Raw genomic sequence first — 9594 nt, forward strand, 5'->3', positions numbered from 1 at the left:
ATATTGAGTAAGAAAAAGGTTTATAACGCTGTGAGAATGGATCTGCGGAGAGCATTTCTCTGCGATCTCCAACTCGTCTATTACCAGCGTTCAGGGAGCTCTATGCAAGTCAATGGGACTCCCTGTAGTCATTTCATTTCAAACCTTTATTTAACCAGATTGGTCCCATTGAGATCATAGATCTCTTTTTCAAGGGAGACCTGCAAGTAGTAGACGAGATAGTGACGCCAAGGGATCCTGGTGTGTGAGGTGCTGCGCGGATTGGTCCATTTGGACCAATCCGGTCATTGGTTGTTCATTTGGGTAAGGGCACGTCACGATACCCAGGAAGACAACATTGGAAAATGAGAAATCTCCAACGAGGCGTTTTGGGGAGGTATTTTCTGTGTTAGAGTTTTACTCCTTACAGGGTGTACTTTGAGGGTTTTTGACTCTGCAGACCGTTTACATGCATAAAAACCTTCATAACACACAAGGGGACGGGTAATAACCGGAAAAGCATGACATGGGCCCTTTAACATTGAATCAGTACAATGACTGCGGTTATTTTAATGAACAGAAACTGTGTTTTAACTGTTACTGTGACCTCATAGATTATATATTTCTTCATGCGGAAATACTTTGGGGATTTAATGGTTTACGCAACTTGGGGGAGTTTCCATTCTACAAATGAGTCAATATCATCATACGGTGCATTTGAGACTTCCCCATTTCCAAAAAAAAAGATGAGATTTTCCATTGAACTTCATATTCATTGTATTAAGTATATGTTATGCTGTTAGAAATGGATGTTGGTCAAGCTCCCACACTTTTTATAAATTAATTGCAGGCAGACAATGTACATGTGTTGGGTTCAGAATTCCAGAAAAGACAGACAACTTCTAAGTTTAACTATTTATTGTAAAGAGAGCAAAAGATATATTTTCACTTGGCCAAAAACTCGTCACGTCTTGGAAATCACAGGCAGCAAAGCTATAATCTGTAACCACCATATCCGTAAAGAGCCTCGAACCTCGTGCGCCAATACATTTTATTACACAGGGCGTTGCCCGTACATTTATGATTGGTCAAGACTAGATGAAGAGATACCGCAGTTTAGACTTGGTTCTCTTTGGTACGTGCACAGACTCAGACAAGAGTCTCTTGGCAACACAATCCTCCAATCATCATTCGGCCAGCTGGCGAAATCCCTCCCTACTCTGTCTCGATCATATACGTAATATGTTTTCGCTAATGTTTCTTCAGATATAGTGGAAAACCATAATGTTGCTCCCTAGCTTTGCGTGGGAGCGCAGCTCCCATACAATTCAAGGCCGGTGCGATGTGCTGTTCTGACTAACTCTTCGTATTCTCTCAGTCTCTGCACCTGACCTTGCTACTTTGAATATTGCAAGCTAAACACTTTCTCATGTGACTTTTCCCTTCGTTCCTATCCTCCCCATCAAAACTTGGGGGGGGGGGGGGTGTTTGAGTCCATTTATTCCTAAATCACAGCAACATAAAATGAGCACAATAAGCAAATAATGCAATCATAAGAATCTTGTAATGTTATATAAAAATAGACTCCACACATGCAAACAGAAAAATGTGTCCACCCTGTATGGGACAAATTCAAAGTAGAGTAAATACATTGGAATTACATAGTGATTATAAAATGTACATTTTCAGAAAGCTATTTAGTCCCTTTCTCAACAATATATTTCAGTTAATGGAAAAAGTATTTGGATAATAATGAAATTATGGCAAACTATTTGTACCCTGTCATGCAAACTATTTGTACCCTGTCATGGAAGGCTTGCTGACAGGGTGGACATTTTTCGCTAATATTAGCATTTAATGAGCGCATGGTGGACTTTTGGTTAGCAACATGATTCAGTTAGCAAGGTGAATGTGTACTGTTATATATATAAATAGATTTCGAATTTCTGAAAGGTTTTTTATTAAAAGGTGGGGTAGGTAAGTTTGAGAAACCGGCTCAAGATACACTTTTTGTTATATTCCATGGAATGCTCTTAACATCCCGATAGCAATGAATATCTTAAATGCTTTGACAAAGAATCCATAAAAAAATGTAATCTGTGGAAGCCGTAGTACTGTAAAAAGCACGACCAATCATTTTAGCCGGCCCGGCTAAAATAACTGGATGGCCTACCTGCCTGTCAGCCTTCCATCTGTGCACAAACTTATCTCGTGCCCTCATTGGTCATGTGTGTGTTGGAGGAGGGGCTCTGTAAGGAAGTAGCAGATTTCTTCCGGCTGTGTATTGTCAAATTTTAGCGCACTCGAGCTGGTTTCTCTAAAATTACCTACCCCACCTTTAATTGACATTTCACTATGACAGAGTGGACATGTTAAGCTTGACAACATCCAACTACACACATAATATGATTACAATTACGAAATATAAGTTTAAATACTTACTCTGCAACTAGCCAATGTCTCAGCCAGTGGCGGCGCCAGAGATTTTCTCTAGGGGGTGCTGTGGGGTAGCTTGACGTTTCATAGAGGGTGCTCAAACATTAAGGGTTTCCCATTAATGCACCAGCACAACAGTTCAATTTTCTGACTGTTACAATGAAGGCTCGATAATCAGCTCACGGCATATAGCTGTAAGCAGGGGTAAAGTGCTATTTTTACAAGTGGGGGGTGGACCCAGAGGTCGCGTCAACCGAATATTTTCCGTCTATGATGGATTTTTTTTAACAATGACGGAAAAATCTGAAAGAAGTCCGTCATTTTGACAGATTAGAACAAACTCGGAACAGCACCAAAGTTTCCCCGCAGCGAGGCTCCGGTGTTAAGCATGCCTGCCAAAAAGGAAATGATACCGTTTCCAAACCCAACTTTGCCGTACAAATCATTGAAATGTCTGTGAGTTTTGGCTTTACGCTGTGCGCACTCCCGCTAGGTGCAGTGGGCATGTATAACACGGCACTAACGGTTCACGAGCATGCGCCCCGCCCCCCGTTGACAGTTCACGACTGTGCTCTCCCCCCCCCCCCACACCCCTGTTGACAGTTCACGACCGTGCTCCCCCCCCCCCCCCCCGGTTGACAGTTCTCTCTCTCCCCCCCCCCCCCAAGAGTGTAAAGGCCGACGGGTAATACTGCATTTTTACGGAAATTTTACGATCCTGTCCATCAAAACGACGGGCAGTGAAAAAGTCTAGCGATTATTTTAAAATATTGAAGTTAAAAGCATCAATCTGGTGCACTTTGAGAGCAACATTAAGAGATCTATGGATACATCTCTCAACAACACATTTCTTGGGGGGTGCTTAGGGGATGCCCCTGGGGGGCGTTTGAAGGGGCATCCCCTAAGTGCCACGAATTACACATATATGTTTGTCAATTTAAAAGATAATTTTGCAAGTCAAAAAGAAAAAATGTGTCGTAAAACTGTGAAGTAACACATTTGTTTGTGTGAAACGCTCAATGAACTACATCTCTGGTCTCGCAGAACAACACACGTCACCAAGATGGCCGTCACTACTGTCTTGTCAACAAAACGATTGACTACCCTCACTATCACTTTTTTTTTTCTAGAAAACTTTATTTTATATTATTTAGGCAGTACATGATATACACAAGTTACATTAATAATACACATAAAACACAATGAATAAATATATAAATAACATAAAGAGAGCACGTTTATATTCCAATGAGACTCAGTTCGGTCACAGACTCAAAATGCCCCATGGCTGAGTCTGGGATTTGTCCAGGGTCCTATCACTATCACCACAATGAAACACGTCCAGAAGAATGTCATGCAAAGCTGCCTGCCTGCCTTTCTTTGATTCTCTCTGAACTGCATGGTCTTCTTAATGTTTAATGTCAACCATTTGTGCAGATAGCATGAAGTAGAAAAGATCGGCGATCGCCGATGCTAGCGTTAGCATTTCTCCCCCGGGCTTAAATTATGTATTATAGAATGATCACACCGGTGACAGTACTCTTCAAAGGGTTCACGAAATATGACTACTACTCTTACTGTTTAACATTTTGGGTTACTTAATGTTACTTCATATTAAGGCTAATAAAAATGACAAGGCTGTAATGCTAACTAACGTGCTAGCTACTAGCTAGGTAGCTAACTTGATCCAGCCACTCCTGGTCCTTTCATCAGACAGGAAGCGAAAGAACAAGCAAGACCCATTGCTGGTATGATAACAACCTGGTACTAAGCACACAGGCATCTTGTTAAAGTTATCTTATCTTAGCCAGCGCCATATAGATAGATTATATCTATATGGCGCTGATTTTAGCTATCTTTTAGTGGAGGAAAACAATTGTGACATCACTTACGCGACTCTGGGATTTGTAGTCTTTCTAGTTGCGTATTTTTCATAGTCTTATATTTCAACAGTTTTACGACAAACTGTGACTTTTTTAACATGGAAATTATTTGTTAAGATTGACAAACATCATATGTGTAATTCATGGCACAATTCAAAGTTTTCTCTCTCCATTGACTTCAAGACATTATTTTTTCGAAATAAGGTCCCATGGACCGGAAGTAGATGGGCTTGACTTCGCCACTCTATAGGGGAGAGTGGGGTAAATTGAGCAATTTTTTTGTTATGCTGTCCTCTAAGCAAGGAGAAATGACACATAGTAAAATGAAAGCACACACCTATAATTCAGGATGTCTCCTATCAATGGCAGTGATAGGAATTAATATTTGATCAAGGGCAGTGAAAATATTTTTAAAAAGTGGTCTTGTGGCTCAACTTGCCCCGGGTTAGGGGTAAATTGATCCAGGTCAGGGGGTAAATTGAACCACTGTTCAAACCTGGGCATACCTGTTCAAACCTGGGTATACCTACACAAAATCTTAGAGGTAACTTTAAACAATAAATAACAAACCAAATACAACTTTAGTTTTTCAAATATTTTTAATATAAATTTCGATTGAATTGATTGATTTTTTTTTTTAACATGTAAAAAGGAAAAGTAATCATACAAATGGTGATATAATTTCATACATCTTACCAATCAAACACAGGGTAAATTCAACTTTAAATGTAGCCTACAATGAGCTCTTATTATCAACTTGGCCTACTTTCATTAATTTCTCCATTGAAAAACTGGCTCAACTTACCCCATGGCCCATGCTTCACTTTACCCCATAGCCACCATTTTAGAAAAAATAGCCTAGCATTACAATTCAGAGTCATCACATGGTTTAATAAGCTGCCAACACATCAACATATACAATATGTGTTTAAACCTGGATAATTTTTTTTTGACATGGCAGCCGATATAGCTGACATCTAGAACATTTACTTTGACAAGCAAAAAACGTTTTTTGTAAAAATGTTTACTTACCAGACCACAATGAGCATCTCTCTTTCACAGGCAAGGCAAGACAAGGCAAGTTTATTTATATAGCACTTTTGAACACAAGGCAATTGAAAGTGCTTTACAAAAAATGAAAGACATTAAGAAAATGGCATTTAAAATCAGTCATTAAAAAGAAAAGCTAATAAAAGACACATTAAAAGAAAAAATACATGGATAAAAGTTACAGTGCAGTCTAAGATATGAATAGTTCAATTAAAAGCAGTGACAACAAGAAAAGTATTCAGCCTGGATTTAAAAGTAATATGAGTTGCAGCGGACCTGCAGGTTTCTGGGAGTTTGTTCCAGATATTTGGAGCATAATAACTGAATGCTGCTTTACCATGTTTAGTTCTGACTCTGGGGACAGAGAGCTGACCAGTCCCTGAAGAGAGATCTGGATGGTTCATAATTTAGCAGGAGGTCAGAAATGTATTTAGGGCCTAAACCATTCAAAGCTTTATAAACCAGCAGCAGTATTTTGAAATCTATTCTTTGACACACAGGAAACCAGTGTAAAGACTTCAGAACAGGAGTGATGTGATCCACTTTCTTAGTGTTAGTGAGGACTCGAGCAGCGGCGTTCTGAATCAGCTGCAGCTTTCTAATAGATTTTTTAGTGAGACCTGTAAATACACCATTACAGTAGTCGAGTCTACTGAAGATAAAAGCATGGACACGTTTTTCCAAATCCTGCTGTGACATTAGTCTTTTAATCCTAGATATATTCTTTAGGTGATAGTAGGCTGATTTAGTAACTGTTTTAATGTGACTGTTGAAACTCAGGTCAGAGTCCATGACTACACCTAGATTTCTGGCTTTATCTGTTGTTTTGAACATTGCAGATTGAAGCTCAGCGCTAACTTTTAAACGTTCTACCTTGGCTCCAAAAACCATTACCTCAGTTTTATCCTTGTTTAATTGGAGAAAGTTCTGACACATCCAGTCATTGATTTGTTCAATGCACTTACTCAGTGTTTGAATTTGAGCATAGTCTCCTGGTGAAATTGCTACGTAAATTTGTGTGTCATCTGCATAGCTATGGTAACTTTTTTTGTTGTTCTTCATTATCTGAGCCAGTGGTAGCATGTAGATGTTAAGGCCCCAAGATGGAGCCTTGAGGAACCCCACATGTCATATTTGTCAACTCAGACAACAAAGTTGTTTCTGTCCTTTAAGTAGGATTCAAACCAATTTAGAACTGTTTCCGAAAGTCCCACCCAGTTTTCCAGTCGGTCCAGTAATATGCTGTGGTCAACAGGGTCAAACTCAGCACTGAGATCTAATAATACTAACACTGAAGTTCTGCCACTGTCTGTGTTTAAGTGGATATCATTGAAGACCTTTACATGAGCAGTTTCAGTGCTGTGGTTTGGACGAAAGCCTGTCTGGAACACATCGAAACAGTTATTTAAATGCAAGAAATTACTCAACTGTTGAAAAACAACTTTTTCAATGATTTTACCTAGAAATGGGAGGTTTGATATGGGCCTGTAATTGTTCATTACTGAAGCGTCTAGATTATTCTTTTTTAAGAGCGGTTTAATGACTGCAGTTTTCAGGGCCTGTGGAAAAATACCTGAGTGAAGAGATTTGTTTACTATATGAAGTAGATCTGAGGCCATGCAAGGCAAAACATCTTTGAAAAATCCTGTTGGAATAATATCAAGGCAGCAGGAGGAGGATTTCAGAAGTTGTATAATGTCCTCTAGGTTTTTATCATTAATCTGATGGAATTGTGTCATGGTGTTTGAATTGATTTTAAGTGGACACAGAGACAACACATTTGCTGTCTGATTTTCTGAATTTTGTCAGTGAAAAAGGAGGCAAAATCATTGCACGCCCTGGTGGATAGAAATTCAGAGGCTACTGACACTGGGGGGTTAGTTAGTCTGTCGACGGTAGCAAACAAGGCATGTGCGTTGTTTTTGGTAATGATGTCAGAGAAGAACGATTGTCGTGCGTTTTTCAATTCCAAATTATAAAGGCCAAGTCTCTCTTTATAGATTTCAAAGTGAACCTGGAGATTTGTTTTTCGCCACCTGCGTTCAGCTTTTCGACATTCTCTTTTTTCTGTTTTCACGGTCATGGCCTTTCTCTATGGAAATATTTTCTTGCCAGACACTTCCTTTACCTTAGTTGGAGCAATGGCATCTATAACATTTTTAATTTTTGAATTAAAATGATCTACTAGCTCATTTACTGAGATGTTAGCAGGGGCAAGTGTGGAAGAAAAATTCTGAGTAAACCTTTCCCTAGTGTTTTCAGTTAAATATCGCTTTGTGGTTACCTCTTTTTGAACATTTTTGTGAACAGAAATAGAGCTCTCAAAGAAAACACAGGAATGATCAGAGAGTGCAACATCAGTCACCACAACCTTAGAGATATTCAGACCCTTTGAGATAATTAAGTCCAGAGTGTGCCACTTATTGTGCGTGGGCTCCGTCACATGCCGAGTCAGTCCATAGTTATCAAGAACACAAAACAGTTATTTAGCCCCTCTGTCCTGGGGGTTGTCAACATGGATGTTAAAATCACCAACAATGACTAGACGGTCAAAGTCAATACACACTATTGACAGCACTTCAGTAAAGTCATCAAAAAAGCTTGCACAGTATTTGGGTGGTCTATAGATATTTAGGAACAGAGCTCGAGAGGAGCATTTCAGCTGAAGGGCCACATATTCAAAAGAAGCAACGTTCCCATAAGATGTCTTCCTGCATTGAAGGGAATCATTGAACAGAATAGCAACTGCACCTCTTTTCTTATGCATTCTTTCCTGACTCATAAAACTAAAGTTGGGAGGGGTTGATTCGATAAGAACAGCTGCACTGTTATTTTGTTCAATCCAAGTTTCTGTTAAAAACATAAAATCGAGATTGTGCTCAGTGATAAAATCATTGATTAAAAATTTTTTTCCTGCCAAAGACCTGAAATAAAGCTAGTTTAAGTTTGTTAAACACACTATCAGTCAGGTTTTTTGTAACAAGCTGTGGCTGACATGGAATCACTGCTAAATTTGATAAACTCACACAAACGCTTGAGCGCTTCCTGTTTCTAAGATGATTCACTGCTCTCAATCTATTACCTATCAACACAGATATCGACAAAGCTACAGGCAGGCAGGGCCCCGGCATGTCCTGGAAAGAGTTGAGTGTCATACGCCCTTGAGCCTGGACCCAGCAGATATCAGTTTGCAGCGTTTTGAACACACACATCCCTATCAGGCTTTGAAGGGGAGGGAGGACCCACCACCCTGCTCCTCTCATCATAGGAGGGCAGGGTGAGGGCTACACTGTAGCAAGGGGGGTTTAGAAATCTGCTTCCATCTTCCTTGATGATTGTGGTAGGCATGGTGATGAAGCCGGGGGAGATGGTGCGCGTCTCTGCTTTGGTGATTTTGGAGGGCGTCGTTGAGGGGCGGGGGTAAAGGACATGCTGCCAACCCTGCGTATTGCCTTCATGCGGTCATCAAACTCCAGGGGGGTGGGCGAGGGTGAAAGGGTGAGTAGAGAGAGCTGGGGGATGAATGAAGAGTATCCTCAAAGGCGTTGACAGGGGGGGTGACGGGCAGTGGAGACTCATCCATTTGTCTCATAGGTCTCCCATAATCAGAACATTCCTCAGGCGGGTGCAGTGATACTTCTTCAGGGTTTTCTGCGCGATGTGTTGTGTCTTTCTCCTGTTTTGATTCCTCTTGCCGCTTGTCCTTGGCAGAGGGAACAGATTGATGACGCAGGCAGTTGAATATGTTAGAGATAAACAATTTCACTCCTGACTTGTTCAGGCAAACTCCATTTGCCTTATAAAGATGTCTGCGGTCCCAGAAAAAGTTAAAATTGTCAATAAAATGGACAGAATGGTCAGTACAGGCAGTTGAAAGCCAGGGGTTCAGTGCAAACAATCTGTTGAATCTCTCCACTCCTCTTCTGACTGGCGGTAGAGGGCCACTGATGAACACCTCCGCATTTAGAGAGCTGACAGTTTCCAACAAACATTTAAAGTCTTCTTTCAGCACTTCTGACTGTTGTTTCACAACATCATTTGTTCCAATGTGCAGTACCACATTCTTCACAGTCGGATTTTCAGCCCCAATATGCAGGATCTTCTCAGCCAAGTCAGAGATCACATCCTTGGGAAAACAGAGTACTTTGGTGTTGTTCTTACTAAACAGACCTTTTACATCTCTTACAGCAGAGACACCCACAATCAGAGTTGAGAAATGAGAAATGGGAGGAGCTTGCATAATTTC

This window comes from Pseudochaenichthys georgianus, chromosome 6 (assembly GCF_902827115.2).
Source record: "Pseudochaenichthys georgianus chromosome 6, fPseGeo1.2, whole genome shotgun sequence".
NCBI classification, from domain to species: Eukaryota; Metazoa; Chordata; class Actinopteri; order Perciformes; family Channichthyidae; genus Pseudochaenichthys; species Pseudochaenichthys georgianus.